The sequence below is a fragment of the Hakea prostrata genome, chromosome 8 (genome assembly GCF_041222555.1).
Source record: "Hakea prostrata isolate BN-2017 chromosome 8, UWA_Hpros_2, whole genome shotgun sequence".
Lineage (NCBI taxonomy): Eukaryota > Viridiplantae > Streptophyta > Magnoliopsida > Proteales > Proteaceae > Hakea > Hakea prostrata.
The window spans coordinates 5,677,353-5,699,650 of NC_142607.1; the positions used below are offsets into that span (position 1 = coordinate 5,677,353).

At 37.5% G+C, this 22,298-nt stretch overlaps 3 pseudogenes across 1 annotated transcript; all 3 read right to left on the minus strand.

Moving 5' to 3' along the window:
• Positions 1 to 3,077: 3,077 nt before the first annotated feature.
• LOC149006478 (putative polyamine transporter At3g13620 pseudogene) lies at positions 3,078 to 4,773 on the minus strand (annotated as a pseudogene).
• Positions 4,774 to 10,710: 5,937 nt separating this feature from the next.
• On the minus strand, positions 10,711 to 14,520 carry LOC149006479 (putative polyamine transporter At3g13620 pseudogene; annotated as a pseudogene). Its single transcript, XR_016175226.1, has 2 exons — positions 14,376 to 14,520; positions 10,711 to 12,308 (listed from the first exon to the last, which is right to left on the minus strand). The product of XR_016175226.1 is annotated as a putative polyamine transporter At3g13620 pseudogene (transcript).
• A 5,083-nt stretch (positions 14,521 to 19,603) lies between these two features.
• On the minus strand, positions 19,604 to 20,693 carry LOC149006480 (putative receptor-like protein kinase At1g11050; annotated as a pseudogene).
• Positions 20,694 to 22,298: the final 1,605 nt, after the last annotated feature.

A 22,298-nucleotide genomic window follows, 5' to 3' on the forward strand; every position in this document is an offset into this window, starting at 1 on the left:
AAAATAACTGGAAAATTTCCAACATATGGGTTTGTTCACTTTTCTTCATCATTCATGAAATCTTTTGAATTGCAAAGCGAAGTACACAGTTTTAGGCAGTGTTTACATGCTGAAATAAAAGTGGGGTGGGAAAAAATGGGTGAGAAAAAATTTGAAAAAGAAAAAAAAAATTTAAATCCTAAAAGTATAGTTTGTTTGGTTGCTTGGGGTGAGAAAGCTAGAAGCAAGTTTCCTTAAAGGTGGCATGCTAACTTGGCATGTTAACTTTTTCACTTCATGCCTTTTCAAAACCCCACAAAATATATGGAATTTTGTGAAAAAGTATGACATTCGTTTAACACTTTTCTATAAAATTCCTTCATTTCCTTTCCTTCTCCCTCACCCCATTACACATGAGGCTCACATATATTTTTTTTCCACCCCACTTTTACAAACAAACGCAGCCTTATAGATTCTGCAAAACTGATTTCTCAAAACAGAATGGGGGAAAATGCCGACTCTGTAACTCTGTAAGGATTCTCAACAATGGAAAGGCAGGATTAAATTAGGCATAGATTAGTGTGAAAGCGGTGACGACCATTTTGGTCATTATATCCTCTGTGGACCCCATAGTACACGCACAAGATGTAGGTAGAAGATGGGTAAAGGGAGGGTATAAAACTGGAGGCATTTTTGTCATTTTACTACCTAGAGAGCATTTTGGTGATTTGAAATTCAAATTTTAAATGACTTAAATAAAAGTAAAGACATTTATGTAATTTTATTATACATTTAACAATAAAATTCAAATGTGGGTAACTTGTAATTATGCATATGAGTGCTATATAATTTTAGAAATAATAGTGGATGATCACTAGTTTCACCCATAAAATAGTGGGTGTCACGTAACTTTCTCAAAATAATAAAAATTATAGCATCTTTTGACCACCTGATACCATATTTACTTTCTTCTTACAAATCTTCTTTTCAATAAGAAAAACTTTCACACATTTTAATAGCTTTTTTTTTTTTTTTTTTATCCCATTTTTCTCTAGTTAACAATTTTTTCCATTCAGATAAATATACACAACTTCAGATACTAAAAAATGTTAGTTTTCTGTTCATATTTATTTTTATCTCTTCCAAAACCTTCATTCATTAAATCTTATTAAATTAAATATTAATTGGACCAAATATAATTCATTCCTTTTTTTTATTTATTTAATTTATGAAAAGCATAATATTTTCCCATTTTTGGTAAGCTGATTTAAAGCCTAATTTTCTCTTAGAATTCTCTCCAACCATCTCTCCTCTTTCCTCTCATATTATCATTCGGTTAAAAAAATTCTCCATAGGCGTTTTTCCCCTTCTTCTTGTTCTTCACTTGCATCACTTACTAGGATTTCCTATCTTTTATCTTGTCATGCTTTTGTCTTTCATTTTATCTCGCAGGTCATTCTTTATTTCTATTTATTTGAAATCTTAAAAGCCAAGACAGACAAAATCAATCATTCATGGCTTCCTACCTTTACTATTAGATTTTTTTTTTTTTTTTTTTTTTTTCATATTTGTTATGATTTAATAAAATCTCATAACATTAACCCCTTACCCCAAAATGATAAAATTAAAGAAAAGAAACTTCTATTGATGAGAGAAGGTTGGAGAATTTATCAATAGTTGATTGGTAAAGTGAGACGTTACTAAAAGAAAAAATACAAAAGTAAAGTGAGACGTGACCTATTAAAAAAAAGGTTAATTGGCCAAAATTATTCGAAGTGTTGAGATTTATTCAATGATGGGGAATTCAAATTTCTTTAGAGCCTGTTTGGTTACGTGAATTCAGAGATTTCAAATCTCTGGATTCATGAATCTGAGAATTATACCCGTTTGGTTGTAAAAATCTCTAGATTCATGAAATCTAGAGATTCACCTTTTTACACTAAAAACGTGAATCTGTAGATTTATGGGTAAGGGGTGAAATCCAGAGATTTCAAAAAAGCTATACATTTGCACATTCACAAAAATCACGTCGATCAAATAGTATTTTAGGATGAATCCACAGATTTTATTCCACAACCAAACATCTAATTTTATAAATTATAACTCCATAGATTTGAAATCTATAGATTTGAAATCTCTAGATATTTGAAATCTCAAGACTCATGTAACCAAACAGGCCCTTAGGGCATCTTTGGTTACTCAAATCCGGAAATTTCAAAAATCTAGAGATTTCAAATCTATAAATTTAAAATTTATAAAGTCATGGTTGATGAAATTAATTGTTTGGTTAGCCTAAATCTTTAGAATGAAATTTGTAGGTTCATCCTGAAAAAACTTCTTTGGAGTCATGATTCAAATGTTTAGTGCTTTTATGATAGGGGCACCTCATACCCATAAATTTATAAATTCACGTTTTTAGTGTAAAAAAGTGAATCCCTAGATTTAATGAATTTAGGGATAGATTCACACAACCAAACGGGTATAGATATCCCATTTGTGAATTCTGAGATTTCAAATCTTTGGATTCATGTAACCAAATACGCCCTTCATTTTTTTTGTAAGTAAAGAACTTGGAAATATGTCTACCCTTAAAAGAACTAATTAATTAAATTTAATCAATGATAATCTCCTAAAGAAAAACTAACTCAAATTAATTTCTATTCGCCTTTATAATATATGGAGAAAAAAAAGAACCCTTGTTATAACAATTTGAATTCCCCATCTTTCAATGCCAACTCTCTCCCATTCCTCCTCAAAATAAACCATAATTAAACCTATGAAAATATTTTATACAAACAAAAATTAATATTACCTAATATAACAAATTAAGAATTACATACCTAAGTGTAGAGAAGACAAACAAAATCCATTCAATATATTAAACTAAAAATTTCACATTAATATTTTCAAAAAAAAAATTACTCCATCAACTATTTAAATTGAATGAAGAAAATAAACCAAAATCACGTGCTTATGTGCGTGAAATTTAGCTAGTTACGAAAATGAAAAAACAACAAGGAAAAATGGCTTGCATGGATTATCGAATTTATTTATTTTATTTTTAAATAAAATTCAGCCGGTCCAACTTTAGACCATGGAGAAAATTTATTACGGTAGAGGCGACAGATTCCAAACAAGAGTTCAGTGACCAACCACACTCAGCACAAGGAACAACCTAAGGTAGACGCGACAGATTCCAAACAAGAGTTGTCACCAACCACACTCAGTAGCAACCAAACTCGGCAATACAAACAACCTAACTTTAAACCAAAAGGAGGAAAAGGCATCTACTCATTAAACTTCTTCTGGAGGTAAATAATAATGGCATTTACTTGCAGACAATAGTTCTGTCTGGGTTGCACAAATCTCTTGGGTTGGTATGTTTGGGCAGCAAGCTCTCTTTCTCCATCGGCTTAGCTTTCTCATCACCTTCAACATTGCTGAATTCAAGCCACCTCTTTGACTTGCAAAAATTCATGAGAAAATAACCAACAACCCCAGCAAGGGTCAGTGAAGCACTCACTACGTACACAATTTGATTCACAATTGCCATGGAATACATTAAAATCCCAGTTGAAACCAAACACATCACAACTGAACCTACCATTCCTCCTGGCACCTTAAATGGTCTCTTCAACAAAGGGTACTTCCATCTAAGCCAGATAAAAGAAGAGAACTCCAATAACATCCCTAGACCATACAAGAAATTTGCCACTGATATTATATTTGTGAACCCCATGAATGAAACTGTGTATGTTATCAGGGTTGATACTAAGATCCCAAACCATGGAGTATCAAACCATTTGGATCTCCACATGAAACATCTGGGCAAGAAACCTGTATCAGCCATGCCCATAAGCTGGAAAGAGCTTGTGCTCAATTGGGCATCGAAGACACCAATTGCAGACACTACCACACCAACTTCAACCCAGATTTTTAGCCAATCACCTACTATCATTCCTGCAGCTTCTGCTAAGAACCCATCTTCCCAACTCGCTTGGTTCAATTCAAGGGACCCTATTGTGGACATAAGAGTGATCACATAGGCCAAACAAGTCAGGATACCAGCATAAAGAAGTGCTTTGGGGAAGGTCTTTTGGGGTTTATCAACTTCACCAGCCAAAGTACTCACGTTATCCCAATAATTCAAGTTCCAGAAGAGAGTGTTGAAGTAAAGATTCCAATCCCTTTTCATCCCTGGCTGACCCAGGCTCATCCAACGATGGGGTTCAATTTGGGGTATGGAAGCCAGAGCCATTACGAGGAATGGCAAGAGAGAGATTGTACCCAGAGCAACTGAGCCATAGCTGAAAACTGTTACACTACTGTAGTTAAGGAAAGACAAGGTGAAGGTGGCAGAAGTGATGGCAAGAAATCTAGGAAGGCCAGAAGAGAAAACTGGGAAGAGGAGTTTCAAGTAATCAATGCAAAGGAGAGGGTAGGAAGCATTGTTGATAACTCCACTAGAGAATTTCCATGAACCCATGAGGAAACCCCAGAAGGGGCCAAAGGCATGAGAAGCCCATATGATATAACCACCATTGCCGGGGAAGGTGGTGGCGAGCTCTGCAGTGAGAAGGGCTTGTGGGATACTCCAGATGAAAGGGAAGATAAGGAAGCCAAGGATGGCAAAGAGGGGACCTGTAGCTTTCACGGCTAATTCTTCTCCAGAAGGGCCTCCAGAAGCTTGGAAATGAATCAGGAAGACGAGAGGCAGGAGGGTCAGCTTCTTTTGGTTGTTGTGGTTTACGGTTTCTTTTGGTTCCTCCAGAATCTGGGAGTTTCCCATTGTGAGCTGCTCCTCAGGCTCACCACTAACCTTTCACTTTTGGCTTTTAAAAACTGCTGTTAGCTAGCTCAAGAGACGCTCAAGAGACGCTCAAGTACCCAGGCTTTGGTCTCTCTCTGTGCCACACCAAACGAGGACAAACGACCCTAGTGCCACTCTTGACGTGAAGTGAAGTGAAGAGAGAGAGAGATCCTGCCTTGTGCCACTGTTGACGTGAATAGAGAAAGCCAATTTTGTTGAAACTGGGTAAATCTTTTGCTGTTAGCCAGTATATTTTACTTTCTTCTACTTCGTGATTGTGCATTTACAGCCAGCTTTGTTCAATCTTCACTTTTTCCTCTTTTGAACAAATTTCATTGGCACCCTAAAATGGAGGTTTTAAAGCACAGACATAACACTTTATATTTAAAAAAGGTACAAAGAACCCATAATTGAATTTTCATTGGATAGATTAGTCAAATTTATCACTGAAGACAGTTAAATCACTGTTTATTTTTAAAAATATCACTATAATAAATAGTGTCTAAAGCTGCATATTTTTAGTGACAATTATTATTCAAGAAATCTATTCCCAAAAAAAAAAAAAAAAAATTTATGGACGATTGGGAGTTCAACCGTTTCACTTCTTCTTCTTCTTCTTCTTTTTCTCTTTTTTTTTTTTTTTTTTTTTTTTTTTTTTTTTTTTTTTTTTTTATTAAAAAATAAACATAAAGTGGGTTACGTCACTAGAATGGACTAGTGTGTTTATTGAATTGGGGCCTTTTTAAACATAAAATGGGGTGCGGCTTTAAGCCCCCCATTTTGGTGCTAGTGCAATTTACTCTTATATACTATAAATAGGTCAAAGAGTGACAAATTGAACAAATATATCTAATAAAAATTCAAATTTAGGGTCTCTATGCTTTTTAAATATAAAGTGGTGTCAGTGTTTTAAGGGCCAATTTTTGTAGTGCACATTACTTCTTTTTTAAAGGTTGCCAAACGGTCGTGGTTCTATTATCATGACAACTGATGTACATCTTATTAAATTATTTGTTGAATTAACTTAAAAAGTCAAGGAACTTAAAGCAAATCTATTGAACCATTGATATTGAATCTATCCGTTCCTTATAAATAGAGGATAATATCAACCATTTATTTTTGATGTGATGTTCTAAATACATCAAAAGGTGATCCATTTACATCATATCAATTTTTGTTTAACAATAGAGTGACTATAAATGGAATTTTGATGTGATGTCACATCTACAAAAAATAGACTTGAAAATTTTCCAGTACCTAGGAGGATACATACACTATCCCCTTTATATTGTTTTCTCAAGCCCACTCAAGTACTTTATTTTAAAGATTACATGATAGGAAATATGAAGGAAGCTTCGTCAGTGGTCCACCATTGTCCTAGGTATATTCTCCTTCTAGTTTTTTTCCTAGGTAGGGCCAAAAAAAAATTTTGGCTAGAAAATTGTTCTATTCATTCAAAGACGAAATAGGAGGATTAGAGATGTCTTCTCTCAACCACTCAGTAGAAATTGGCTAATCTATCACCTGCCTCAAGTGATAGGGCTCTCTTGGCTAGGGAGTGAGTGACCATATTGGCCTCTCGATCTCTATAAACAAAACTCAACCTCCATGAAATTGGACATATCGCAAGAAAGCGGATATCCTGAATAATTGATAGACTTCCAAGCTTCAACTCACATTTGTCACATTTATCAGGTTTGGATACAATTGAATAGCTTGGTTCAATTTGACTTGAGTTGTTTGATTTGATTCAATAGCTAAACAGGTTTAGCTGAATATACAGGTAAAAGTTAAAATTGATTAGAAAAACAGTTTCTTGAAACCAGAACTATTTATCAGGTTGTATGATATAGTTTATATATAAACATATATTTTAGCTGAATAGGTAAAAGTTAACATTGATTAGCAAAACAGTTTCTTGAAACCAAAACCATTTATCAGGTTGTATGATATAGTTTACATATAAGCAATTTAGAATAAAAATAATTAAATAAATTCAGACTTGAATAAATTATTAATTTGAGATAAAAATTCTAAAATCCATTCACATTGAAACCTAATTGCTCAATGCTTTTAGCCAAATGAACGTTGCGGAGAAGAAAACTCAATGAACATATGTTTGATTAATCATTCAATAATAAAGAAAATTTGGGATATAGGAACACATTGTAAAATGGTTCTAAAACAATTTGGTTAAACAGTTCAAGCTGAATAAAACCATTTAAATTCGATAATAAATCATTTGTCGACTACCACCTCACATATACCTCTTTATCCTTTATATGGTAAATTGGTTTTAAAACTCCTTTTTAAAAAATAGAAGTAAAAGATGGGGTAATTGCAAGTGTTTTGAAAAAAAAAAAAAAAAAAAAGACTTACGGGTTTTAGGTTTTCAAAATATTTGATTCCCCCCCCCCCCCCAAAAAAAGAAAAACAATTTTATATGGAATATTGCGTATTTGCATTGTGTATTTAGACTATGAATAATGTAGCATTGCATGATAATAGCCGGTACTTTATACAATTTTGATAATTGTTTGTCTTACCATATTTCCGAATAACCTCGATTAAATGTGAATTGAATGTGATTATGTGATTGATTATTTCACTTGATTGATGCATGTGGATGTATGTGACTATGAAATGGGGATTACTTGTCTTGGTACTTCTAGCTCGGGTTATCAGGGGTTGTGGTATGTGACACTGTCCTCTAACGCCCCCAACGCTTTTCATAGTCCATGTGTTTTTTCTAGATGCATTGGTTAAGGAATCTTGTGAGTGCTACTATCCTTTCAATAGGGGTATTGAAGCCTAGTGACTTGTGATAACAGTGGATGGGGCTCTGTGTGCATTAAACAGATCTACGGTTATCATGTAGTGGTATAGAGACATGTGTTAGAATGGGACTTGTGATCGCCCAACAGACGGCTTGAGTGTCGTGAAGGGACATGAGCGACAACCACCCTAGCATATGTAGATGACTATAGGGTTATGGAATGGTAGATCAAAAGATGACGATTAGGTGGCAAGAGGAACACCATTCTTTGGTGGGAATGATATCGGACCAAAAAGGTGTATAGGCATGAGGAAAGGTATCCGAATCACACATAACATGAGACATAGTGATTTTGCATTGGACTATAGTAAACCTTGACATGCGCCAGCTCTCAGACCAATGGTAATGTGGGAGAGTGTTGACCTAATCCCCAGCCAAGGTTGATGTGATAGGACCTAACTACCGTAGGGAACCCAACAGCCGAGCTTAAGTGGCGTGAGGGAGAGTGATGAGACCGCCCAGAGGAGGTTGGTGTGATATCTTAAAGCATGTCTACTATAGAGACTGCATAGTAGAAGTTAGATTCATGTTTTCATATTCATTCTTTGTTACATCGACTGTACATGCTGATATGGGTGTGTGTGTGTATGATGAATGCATGGTGTATGATATGTTAGGCTCATTGAGTTTTGTAGGACTCAACCTCTATGACTATTGTCTTTTTCTTAGATTCTATTGCTAGTAGTGATGACGCGTGATATCTGGAAGACCCGCCATCGGTAGAGTCCCACATATGACCGGCGTGCAAGGATATCGATGTACATGACATATCGTGCATATGTGCCAACTGTGCATACGGAGGCTAGTCTCTTTGAGCCTTGGGGATTTTTTTTGGGGAATGGAAGATTTTGTTTCCTTTTTTCTGTAAAACATCGTATAACATAACTTCCGCTATATAACTCCTGTGTACCTTTTTCTTGTATCGCCGATTATCTTGTTTTGTACTTTTATGGAGGATTGTAATAACTGTTAAATCACTAGTTTGTGCAACCTCGCTATTAAATTATACTATGTTGTATTTCTGTTATGGATTAAAACTCGAACTGAATCCTGTAGTGTTATCACCCCCATGAGTATTTTGGGAGAGACCGGAACCAGCTGGATGGGGTATGCCAGAAGTTGGTCGAAGTTGGTATGAGAGCTCTGGTTCGAATTCATTTCTATGGAAGTGCATGATATCTAAGAGAACAGAATTCCCCGATTTTTATAAAGCTTATTCTCACCTTCGAAAGAAAAATTGGGTTGTTTGGCCAGGTTCTCTGTATGGCGTGGACTTTGCTGCTTATCCTCATCGACCGGCTGGGGGGTTTGGGGGGGGGGGGGGTGGTGGGGGGGGGGGGGGGGGAGAGGAAGGGGGGGGGGGGGGGGGGGGGGGGGGGGGGGGGGGGGCCGGGGGGGGGGGGGGGGGGGGGGGGGGCGGAAAGGGGGGGTTGTGGTGGGGGGGGGTGGGGGGCGGGGGTTGGGTTTTTTTCTGTGTGGGGGGGGGGGGGGGGGGGGGGAAGGGGGGGGGGGGGGGGGGGGGGGGGGGGGGGGGGGGGGGGGGGGGGGGGGGGGGGGGGGGGGGGGGGGGGGGGGGGGGGCCCCCCCTTTTTTTTTTTTTTTATTTTTCATTAAAATTAGGTAAATTAATAGAACATTCTGAGTATGAGAGACAGAATGATTGTTCTGTGCAGAAGGTTTAGAAAACTAAAGTTTGCTAACTACTTGAATATTTTGGGAGACGTGTGAGAAAAAAAAAGAGAAGATTAGGACAAAAGGAGATTCTGATAGAATAAATCAGAATGAAAATAGGAGGTACTATATAAGGAGCTTCATGGATCGTGAGTTAGTTTTTCAGTTATTTTGTAATTAGCCAATTTAACTTTTCATTCCTTAGTTAAGGATTTAATACTAACCATTAGTAAAGATTATGAATGACTTTGACCTCATCTTGATTTTAAAGTTTTATTTTTAACCTTTGGATGTCTACAGCAGTACAGTGTTGAAAAATGCACATACACAAGGTGGCATCCAAAGCAGAACCGAGAAGATCATCTTATTTTAAAAATTGGTGTAAATGAAACTCAGTAGGCAGTTTTGACCTTTTAGGCAGTGTGTTTGGTTTTGTTTTTCCTGTAAATGTTGGTTTACTAAATTTTGCATTCTCTTTTGTATGGCAGTTATTGCATGACGGATCCATTAAATTATGTTTTCTTCCACTCTGCTTAAATATTTAATTGTTGGTTCTGATGGGCCTAATTGTCTGGTAAAGAAATTGGATTATGTTGAGTAATTTACACATGGATTCCATATTCAGACTGTCTTCAGTGGTACATTATTCCCAAAACTTCTATGGAAGGATTTTTCTTAGGGATGGTATTCAGTTTGGGCGGATTTTTGTTGACAGAATAACTCTTGATAGGATGGGTATGAGCATGATGAAAACCAGATGATGTATGTCCTTTCTTTTAGTCTTTCTGTTTCTTCTTCTACTACTTCTTTTTGTTTTTGTTTCTGTTTCCCTGGGTTTTTTTTAGTGAATTCTTGACAGAATCCATCCCATGAACAGATTAGAAACCAAGAGATGAAGGGTTTGCAGCTGCAGCTGGTCGAATTGCTGATAAATGATTGACTTATTAAGGATTTAATGCTGTCAAGTACCATTTTTCATTGCAGTGTGTAACTCCCATGCCCCCTCCCCCCCTTTTGGTGCCTTGATGGAACTTATAGGTTGTTTTCATTGCATAAGACTGAAAAACTAATCATATTTGAGCCAAAACTTCTATCCATGTTGTCTGTGAAGTTCTGCAACAATTTACGTTGTCTTGCGGCTTGGGTGTATTTCTGCACCATTTGGAAGCTCTAGATGGCTTTTCAAGTATGCTTTTTGCCCAGGTTTGAAATACTCTGGAGGGCCAGATCTTAAATCAGTCCATATTAAGTCAGTAGGCAACCATTGATCTATCATTATATGGTTTGGAGCCTTGTACAGGATTGAGAGTGAGTTTAGTTTTGGAAACGGCTGGCTGAGTCTAAGACATACACTTTACCATAAAATTATAATTAAAAGCTAGATACAGGAGGGCCTTAGAGTAGCCTACTATTGTTCATATAACCCTCTCCATAAAAACAGGTACGTCTCTCAAGTATATTTCTACAAAGAGGCCAAAGCAATTCCCTCATTCTCACCAGTGTTTCTGATAGGCTCATGGTTATTATCTTCAACCTTGTTAAACTTAAGCCACTTCTTAGACTTGCAAAAGCTCATGAGAAAGTAGCCAACAACCCCAGCAAGCGTCAGTGAAGCACTCAGCAAGTAGACCACTTTTTTCACAATTGTCATCACATAGATCAAAATCCCGGTAGGAATCAAGCACATCATGACTGAGCCTATTGTTCCCACTGGCACCTTAAATGGTCTCTTTAACAACGGGTCCTTCCATCTAAGCCAGATAAAGGAAGAGAACTCCAGCAACATACTCAGGCTATATAGGAAATTTGCCACTGATGTGATGTTGTTGAAGCCCAGGAAAGAAACTGCATATATAATTAGGCTTGATAATAGTATCCCAACCCATGGTGTATCGAACCATGTTGATCTCAACTGGAAGCATCTTGGCAAGTATCCTGCATCAGCCATGCTCAGAAGCTGGAAAGAACTAGTGCTTAGTTGGGTTTCAAAGACTCCAATTGCAGAAACTACCACACCAACTTCAATCCAGATTTTAAGCCACTTACCTGCTATCATGCCAGCAGCTTCTGCTAAGAACCCATCTTCCCATCTCCCTTGGTTGAGTTCAAGTGACCCAGTTGTCGACAAAAGAGAGATCACGTAGGCCAAACAAGTCAAGACTCCAGCACAGAGAAGTGCTTTTGGGAAAGTCTTTTGGGGTTTGTCTACTTCACCAGCGATGGTACTTACATTGTCCCAGTAATTCAAGTTCCAGAAGAGAGTATTGAAGTATAGATTCCAATCCCTTCTCATCCCTGGCTGACCCAAGCTCATCCAACGGTGGGGTTTGATTTTTGGTAAAGAAGCCACAGCCATTACAACGAATGGCATGAGTGATACTGCACCTAGAGCAACTGTGGTGTATCCAAATATTGTTACACCTGTGTAGTTAATGAAAGACAAGAAGAAGGTGGCAATGGAGATAGCAAAGAATCGAGGAAGACCTGAAGCCAAACAAGGGAAAAGCAATTTCAAGTAGTCAATGCAGAGAAGAGGGTAGGCAGCATTGTTGATGACACCACTACAGAACTTCCATGACCCCATGAGGAAACCCCAAAAGGGACTAAATGCATGGGATGCCCATACAATATAACCGCCATTGCTGGGAAAGGCAGTGGCTAGTTCAGCAGTGAGTAGGGCTTGTGGAATGCTCCAGATGAAAGGGAAGATGAGATAGCCAAGGATGGCCAAGAGTGGTCCGGTGGCCTTCACGGTTGGTTCTTCTCCAAAGGGGCCACCAGATGCTTGGAAATGGATCAGGAAGATGAGAGGCAGGAGGGCTATCTTCCTTTGATTGTTGTTGTTGTTGATGGTTTCTCTGGGTTCCTCAAGATTCTCAGTAGAGTTTCCCATTGTGGATTGCTCCCGCCACTCACCACCTTGAGATAGTCCTTGCTTGAAGCTAAGAGCAACTGTGTATATAGTATTGCACCCAACACTTAAGTTTCGGAGGAGAGAGAGCCTAGCTCCAACTGCAAGTGAGCCACAATTTGTCAGAGAAGGAAGAGGATTGTGGCTAACATGGAACAGTGATGGTGGGTCGAATCCATTGACAAGATTAACTACAGAACAAATCATTGACTGTGGCCCGTAGCACTCGCTCAATTTTGATATATTTGTCTGTCAAATTCTTTCACATAGAACATACACACTGTTCAGATGGTTCTAAAACTGAAAAACTCATCTTGGAACCTAGCACAGCACGGTGTCCTGATGTTTTTCTTGAAAAAAAGATGGGGCGAGTAATGTGGGGCAGGAATCTCATGTGTCAAACCACTGGGCTCACATTAAGGGATTTTAAAGAATCCCAACACTGGTAGCCAAGGTATCTTTTTTCTTTTGTTCTTATATGATACATGCATCAGACGATCCTATTCTCAATTGAACAACAAAATGAACATCCTTGGGAGCTTTAAAGATATGCTTGATGGATTAAGATGGATTATCGATCTCTTATTTTCCTCCCCTCCTCTCTCTCTCTCTTCTGGTTAAGCCCTTTCCGGTTTGATTTTCTAAATTTTGTGTCTCATTGTCTCAATCATAAATGTATCATTCTAAGTTGTCTCAATCATTGATGTATGATTCATGATGTTTGGAACTGGATACTATACGTTACTTAACCAAACAACTTTCTTTTTCTCCATGATTTATATAAACAAGTCTTATTCCCTATTTACTGATTCCAGGGGAAAATAAACACCCACTTGCTGGGAAGTCAAGATAGAGAGGCTTTTTACCCGAAAATAAGAAGAAAAAAAAATAATAAAGAGTATTTTTGTATCAATTTACAATTTTTCATTTTTTTTTTTTTTTGCAAAAAAATGATTCTTGTATTCATTTCTTTTAAATAGGCAAATAGAAAATGAAAATTGATACCAAAAAAAAAACTGAAAATCTTATAAACTGAGAGTATTATACCTTTAGTTTGCTAGTAGCTCAAGTAAAAAGAAATACTACAAATCAACCAAAGTGTTTTGGTTTTGTACTCTAATAGTCATGTCATTGCCATTGCATCGTCATTAACTTTACCATTTTCAATCTATATACATAAACATGTCATTTTTCTATCATATTCATATTATCACATTCCGTTTTTAGACACCTTCGCATAAGTCCAGTTTCACTAGCATAAACATTTCATTACATTGCATTAGGCATCATCATGTCATTCCATTTCTATTCATCATAAGTATATCATTTCATTTCATCATTCATCTTAAACATAGTATCTCATTTCATATGCATATCATCATTATGTACCTTCATTTTTTTAGCATTGACATGTCATTCTGTAGTATTACATATATTATCATATAATTTCATTCTTTTACTTAAACATGTTGTTGCATTATAAACTAGTCGTTATAAGGCATAACTAGACATCACCATAAGCATTTGCCATTCTCATACTAGGGCGGTATTTCACTTTCCTCATGTATGTGTTCTCATTTGATCCAATTGAACTCCTTCCTCATGTTGTTCCTCATGTTGTTCCTTTATTCTTAACATTCTTAACGACACAAAATCCATTATTAAACATAATACGATTCTCAGGGCCTCGTCCTCATAGCTCGTAAGTTACTGAGTAGCTGGTAACTTTCCTATGTTGCTGCTTTGAGTAGGGCATTTAAAACAGCAATATACAACAGAGCTGCATGCAATAGCACATTACCCAAAAGCAGTAGCAACAATAGGCATAAATATTAGGCAGCAACAATTATGCTTGTTACTTGAGGCCTTAATTTCAGCTTTACTTCTTTGGGGATTTTCATGAGTAGCCTCAGCAATTCAATGCCATGCTTATATATATATATATCAAATTTTGGGCTCCAGACTTGGCATCTAGGGTCTTTTAGAGTAACTAACCATCCAATTTGAGTATAATATCCCTGCAATCTTAGATTCCTCAAACTTCTTTCAAAATAATCGGATTTTGACATACAACCATCATATCATACTTCAATCATGAATTGAACCTCATTCTTAAAACATGATTAATCATAAAGAAACCAATTCATCTATTGAGTTCAGTTCTTTACCTTAAGATTGAGCTTAGAGCTTGTAGAGGATCCCTTTTAATGCATGAATTGCAATTTCTTCGATCTAACATTGATACCAACATTACCTTGATAAATCCAGTTCGAAATCATGTGGAAACTGTTGATTCCCTTCCCATTAAACCACCTCCAGCCCTCTACAAGTGAGCTCCCATTTTGTTCCTCCATTTCCTCTCCTTTTCTAACTTTGCATTTTCACTCTCCTATCTCTTCCATTTTGTCATATGTGTCTTCAATTATTTTATTTACTAATATTAAATATTGGACACCCCACTTCCCTTAACATATATTATATCACATATCATATGTTTATATTTAATACTTTCATGATTGGAGGAGGGAGGAGAGAGATGGTGGGGAGGGGTGGTGAGGTGTCTCCCCCTTGTTCTTCCACCCCACTTCTCTTAACATATATTATATATCCTGTTGAAATTCACTCTCTCATATAATTAAGAACATGAGAATGAAAGAAAGGACGAAAGACAAACAAGAATTTACGTGGTTCGACCGACCACAATATAGAAAACTAGCCCTCATCTCATCTAGTTACTGATGAGGGTGTTTGATTCTTTTTATATAACCATTACAATTTGGAGATAACTCAGAGTTAGAGTCCAATACAATCATATTTCTTTTGCTCCTAATTGAAGTTGAAAGTTGTCTAATAGAACTCTCTTGAATAACATTTTCTCCAACACTTCTTCTCCAAGTTGGGGCAAAGATATCCTCTGAGGCCAACTTGGACAAAAGATGAAAATTTCTTGTAACACATGAAAGCTCAGATCAGATTTGTAGCAGAGTAGTTCCATGATTTGATAGATGATGTAGGGATGCAAGCTGATCTTCCTTGAGGAACTGGTGCCAGAGGTGGTTTCATAATAGAGGAGCAACTACAGAGGCAAATTCCTTGCTGATCGAATGGGTTGCATGTAATCATAATGACCATTGTTGACAGTCTCCTTCTAAATATGAACATTGAAAAAAGAAAAAAAAAAATGTGAGCTTCAGGAAAAAAAACATCACGAGAAACAAATAATGACTTGCTGACAAGATTATAACATTTATAATCCTTCTTGGGAAGTAAAGTAATTCAAAAATATGCATTTAGAGGCATGGAAATCAAGCTTGCCACCTGGTTAATTAAGAGTGAACATAACAAGTGCTAACAAAAATCTGAAGATAAAAGAGACCAACGGGTCTACCAACTAAAAACTCCATAGGCAATTTAAAATCAAGTAGTTGGCTAGGTAGCCTATCTATTAATCAAATGGTAGCTAGTAAGGACAACATCTGCCCAATGCGTGGTGGGGGTATTTGCAGGAAACAAAGAGTACGTACACAGGTTACTTCCAATACATGATAATTCTTACCTTTAGCAACTCCACATGATAATCAATGAAGAATGCCTTGAGCCTTAAGAAACTCTGTAAATGGTTTACTATAGTACTCAATCTCACTGATAGTTTGATAGTAGATCAAACTTTCATTTTAGCCTTGTACTGTGTAAAAATCATGTGATAAAATTCTTGAAACACTTGAGAGTTTCATTCTTGGAGGTTAAACACATATAACCAAGTAGCTAATGATTTGTCATCTATAAATGTTATAAAAAAAAAAAAAAAAACTTAAATCCATCATTGGAATCAACAGGGAATATTCAAATATCAGAGTGAACTAATTCAAAATAATGTGCAGAACTAATAGGACTATGAAAAGTTAAACAATGTTGTCTTGAGTAGTGGCAAATCCCACAATTACTAGAATCAACAGAAGAAGATGAATCTAGCATTTTCAAAATATGGTATGATGGGTGTTCCATACAACAATGCAATAGTCTTCTAGCTTCCACATTTGTTGTATCCTATTTAGTAGTAGATTCATAATTTATCAATGAAATAAAAGTGTGAATGCATTACTATAAGCGTGAGATGTATGGTGTGGGTTTTGCCCCAAGAGATTTGATCCTCCTGTTTATGTTAATATATGCTTCACTTATATGGCCAACTATTCTAGTGATGCTTGGTCAAAAGTCATTGGGGGGGGGGGGGGGGGCAACATTAGCTTTAGTGTTGTTTTCTCTGTTAGGAGCAAAGATGTGGTTTGAGGATCCAAAATCTGTGCTTTAAATGGCCATTTCTATCACAACGGCTACAATGAAAATTTAGAAGTATGGTTCTCACCGATGTTGTTACATTGATTGCGCTTGGAGGATGCTCGATCTGATTGGGAAGAAGAACTAGTGTTAGCAATATATATCTAATTCTCAATATTTGAGTCTGCTGGGCTGATGTGTATGGCCCTTCATCGTTTCTCTTCTCCATGGATGATTGCACAACAGAGTCAAAAGATGGTAAGGTAGCACTCATAAGAACCTTCTCTTTAAATCTTTATATTCTAGATGAAGGTTGGCCAATAACTGAAAGATTCGATCTTGTTCTTCATGTATGGTGTAGACATCAACGGAAGCAAAGGTGAGACGATATTATGTGAGTTTGTCCCACTTTCTCTTCAAGTTGCCAAGGTAATCGGTGAAAGATTGATCTGAAGATTGCATAATTTGAGCTACTTCCTATTGTAATTCAAGTATGCAAGAAACATATTTTGTGTGCCCATATATGGAGTTTAGTGCATCCCATTAATATTTAACAGTTCCAAAATACGCAAAAATTTCTTATATTTGAGGCTCTATAGAATTATAAATTCAAGTTATTATCATGTTATCACTAGTCTGCCAATCCTCAAACTTAGAATCTATAGTTGAGGGGGATTTGATGGTACCATTAATATGGCTAATTTTTTATTTGCTTTGAAGAGCCAATGTAGCTGCTCTAGCCCATCAGCCCATGGTAGAAATTTTCAACTATTAAAACAACAGTCGTGAGACGATTTTGTGCCTCAATAATAACCATAATAAAAAGAAATAAATAAATCAAATAATTAACCACCTAGTACACAAAGAGGCCTTTATTATAATTATTTTTTAAAATAGTAATGGCACTTGTAACAAAGATATAATAAAAAAGGCAATGCACAAGCCACCAATCAAGCTAATGGTAGGTTAGGAAAGATCATGACAATTTAAAATTCAACCATGTCCAAACCACAGAGTTTTTTTTTTTTTCCTTCCTTTTTTAGTGCCAATCTCTCTCCAACTAAAGAAAATACATTTATTTTGTTTTCTTCTCTTTTTTTCTTTTTCTTGACAAAAAGGAATAGTTAATTATCTATCGTGGCTTCTTGAAAGGAAAAACAAAAAAGGTAGTTGCTCGATAAATTTCTCAACAGATTGGAGGGCCACAACACGAAATCACCACCTCATCACAACGGTAGAACACCAAGAAAAACGCTTGTATCATTGCCTCACCGAAACTTTGAAGGCCAAACACTCAATGGAGAGGGGGGAAATTACCACGAGAAGGGACGGAATCTAGAAACTAACCCTGCTATAATACCATGTTGAAATTCATTTCTCACATAATTAAGTGATATGGAGAGATTATGATCGCCCGGGTTCACTGGTCCGACCCTCGACCCCGGCCGAGACGGAGAGATCCGACTCGCCCGAGCGAACCGGATCCGGAAGATGGCTTGTTGAAGAAGAAAGCTATTCGGCCCGAAGCGTGCCCTAATCCTACTTATGGATTAGGGTAATCACCCTAATGATGGCGACTCGAATTGACGGCCGCGGATAATCATTATCGAAGGGATAATCATCGCATAACCTAAAGGTTATCTCGGGAGTCCTCTACTAGCCCAAACTAGTAGAAGTCTATTGCTCAACGGATCTAACTGATAAAATCCAACGACTACCCGAAGAAGGCTCAAGTGCATCCAACGAAGGAGATTCGAAGGTACACTCTATATAAACCTCACTACCATACAAGGTGAGGGGATCGAAAAGAATACTATCGAGACTGAGATACATCGATAGACTTAAACTATCGCGATCTGCTATCTAGATCACCTTTCCCCGTTCTTCATTCCTTAGCTCGCGCCTAGCAGAGCCGTTTGTGATTAAGTTCATCAACCGACTTAGCCTTCGGAGGTGGACTCCCGACCCCAGCGGTCGGCCCACATCTGACGCCTTGGTTTTGCAGGACATCACGAGGAGATCTAAGGGCTGAGCAAATTTTGGACGCATCATTAAGAATATGAGAATGAAAGAAAGCAAGAAAGACAAACAAGAATTTTCGTGGTTCGGCTTCCAGTATAAAGAACCTACGTTTATGGTATGAAAGTCCTCATATCATTGAGTTACTAATGAAGGTATTTGTTTATCTTTATATAATCATTATAGTTTAGATATAACTCAAAGTTGAGCCTAATACAATCATATTTGTTATGTTCCTCATTAACGTAGGACGTTGAGAATTTAGTTCATTTCCTTTCGTCCATCTCTTAAACAGTTAAAATGGAGTTAGAAATGCATTAGCATTGGTGATTAGCTAGTCAGGTTACTTTACTTATTTCAGCTTTTACCTTACTTTCAAATTCTGCATGGTCATATCTGCCCCATGTATGGCCTCTTATAGTCTCCTTTAAATTCAGAGGATTAAAAGTAGAGAGATGATTTCCCAACCATCCCAGGGTACTGACATCATTAACAACAACAAATATAATACATGTCCCACAATAGTAAGAGGTTTCTTGGGATGCGCCCTGAATCCTACCATTTATAAGCTCAATAAGGAGATTGCTTGATAGTTCTTTCATTGCTTGATAGTTCTTCTCCGCTTATGTAGACCCTAGTGAGTACATAACCACATTTGTATTATTTCCACATAACAATTTTCCGAGCTTTCTTTTGTATTACTTACTGAGACAGTATAAAATCAGCTATGACTACTTGCTTTGGGTAAATGCAAGCGAATTCATAGTTCATTTCCATGTCAAGTGTGGATCTATTGTACCTTTTTAAATGCAATAGATTGATACATTTGATTAGATATTATAACCTAATTGCTTGCCAGGAAATTTCCGACCATGATTCCTCTTGATCTCTCCTTGGTTTCAGACAAAAGACAAGCATATTTTAGCTCACAATTTTGAAACAATTCTTATGTTTTCTTGACAACTTTGATACTAGATTCCAGTGAGAGCAGTAACAAATTTCTTCTCTACTCTTTACTCTCTGTTATCTATTTCTCTCATTTTCTCTCATTTCTTCCTGTTTATCAAAACATGATTATATCTTCTCATACATTAAGGATCTAGCCTCTTTCATAATCATCTTCCTCTTCATGTTACATAGCGTCTCGAGGGGGACTAGATTCATGTGCTTCGGATTACCGATGAGCTCAACTTCATTACAGAACTCTGCATCCCCTTGAAAATATGATTCTATGATTTTCTTCCACAAAGAGAGTACCATCTCGATAAGGTCCCTCTATACACAACTCCACGTCCACCTTTCCCAATCAAATTCTTCCCCGAAAAATAATTAGTTGCCTTCTCAAGATCAGCAACGCAACTCTGGTTTCGGCTCCCAACTTCTCCACATCACACCCAACAGGCTTACCTTTCCTAAAACAATGCCACCAAACATATAAATCAGAATAGCCAAACCAGCACCAGTCAAAGCGGGCACGAGAGCTGAGTTGCTGCTGCTGCTTCCATCCATTTTAGAATCGATTGGGAGCCCAAAAATGCAGGAAGCGTGTCTTGACGATCTCTCGGCCCAAATTGATTGACAATTCCACCGGCTTAGAGGATTGTGGAGTACAAGCAATTAGTGGCATGAGATATATTGTCGTCGAGAGCAATTAAATTGGTTTGAACCTTTTGACCTGCGGGGCAACGCAGGATCACCGTAGTAGTACCGGAGAAATCGGAAGAACACCCGAGTTTAAAGGAGTAGTATGACCTAACTTGTCAATCCGGTTTTGCTTGGTTTGAATTCCCGCACACATAGTAGAACCGATAACAAAGCGGCTAGGGTTAGTGAAGCAGGATGAAACAAGGTTCGAAGGGAGAGAAAGGGAATCGAGTCTAGATTGGAAGGCATCCAAACAAACTGGTGGAGGTGTTGAGATCCGGGAGCTGGAAGAGGGAGGTGTCTTTGAGACGCCGGAAAAAGCAATTCCATAGAGGTTGAGATGGGTTTGCCAAACAATCGCTTGTTGTTCCATTTTGGCTCATCTTTTGCTGGTAATTACTCCTGCAAGAAGAATCATCCCAAGAGATCGTCTACACATAGCTAAGATCAAGCGGGCATGTAGAGGTATTGGAATCGACTGCAGCTGCAGCTGAGAGAAACAAAAACAGTAACTCTAAGAGCAAGAACCCGGATTGAAGCTTCATCTCTCTATGTGACTGCAAACCTCTCGTGTTGGAGATTTCACGGGTTATCTATTTTCTTCTTCATCGGCTTCAGGTGGATCCGTGGAAGAGAATCATAGTTTGTTAATGTCAAGAGGAAGCTTGGGCTGATCCTTCCTTCAGTCGGCTGAAATCGAGTGATGGTGACGTGAACCTTAAAGCCCTAACAGAACCAAGAAGCTCGGTGCTAGTCGTTGTTTAAACCTTGATTGCGTCGCCGTCTATAAATTCTTAGTTGGAAGACCAAAACAGGGTGCAAAAAATCAAAATTGGAGAAGGAGATATAGAGAGGAAGAACCGGCTCAAGTGATGGATTTGAAGAAGCAGACTGTTCGTCTTCTTCCTTCAGTTGTGAACTTGCAGAGCAACCATCCCCTTTTTGTTTTCAAACTCCCTTGTTTTTGCCTTTGTATAGTTTCATAAGCTTTTAATATATTTATTTATTATTATTTATTTTAGCATCTATTTAGTAGATTAAAATAAAAAATAACTAAATAAAATTCAAAAGGATACAAGGGTATTTTCGTCACAAAATTTATGAAACTAACGGTTTCTGTTATGCTTGTCCTTATTTAATCATTTTTTAAAACCACAGGGGAGCCATATGCAAAAGGAAACTTAAACTGGACTAAAAGTGACATGGACCAAACCTCAGGGGTCCAGATGAAAATTACCCTAAAAAAAAGGCAATGCACAAGACACCAATCAAGCTAATGGTAGGTTAGGAAAGATCATGACAATTTAAAATTCAACCTTGTCCAAACCACACACTTTTTTTTTCCTTCCTTTTTTAGTGCCAATCTCTTTCCAACTAAAGAAAATACATTTATTTTGTTTTCTTCTTTTTTTCTTTTTCTTGACAAAAAGGAATAGTTAATTATCTATCGTGGCTTCTTGAAAGGAAAAACAAAAAAGGTAGTTGCTCGATAAATTTTTCAACAGACTAGAGGAGGGCCACAACACGAAATCACCACCTCATCACAACGATAGAGCACCAAGAAAAACGCGTGTATCATTGCTTCACCGAAACTTTGAAGGCCAAACACTCAATGGAGGGGGGGGGGAAATTACCATGAGAAGGGACGAAATCTAGAAACTAACCCTGCTATAATACCATGTTGAAATTCATTTCTCACATAATTAAGTGATATGGAGAGATTATGATCAGACCGGGTTCATACCTGGTCCGACCCTTGACCCCGGTCGAAATGGAGAGATCCGACTCGCTCCCGAGCGAACCGGATCCAAAAGATGGCTTGCTGAAGAAGAAAGCTTATTCGGCTGCAAGCGTGCCCTAATCCTACTTATGGATTAGGGTAATCACCCTAATGATGGCAGACTCGAATTGACGGCTGCGGATAATCATTATCGAAGGGATAATCATCACATAACCTAAAGGTTATCTCAGGAGTCCTCTACTAGCCCAAACTAGTAGAAGTCTATTGCTCAACGGATCTAACTGATAAAATCCAACGACTACCCGAAGAAGGCTCAAGTGCATCCAACGAAGGAGATTCGAAGGTACACTCTATATAAACCTCACTACCATACAAGGTGAGGGGATCGAAAAGAATACTATCTGAGACT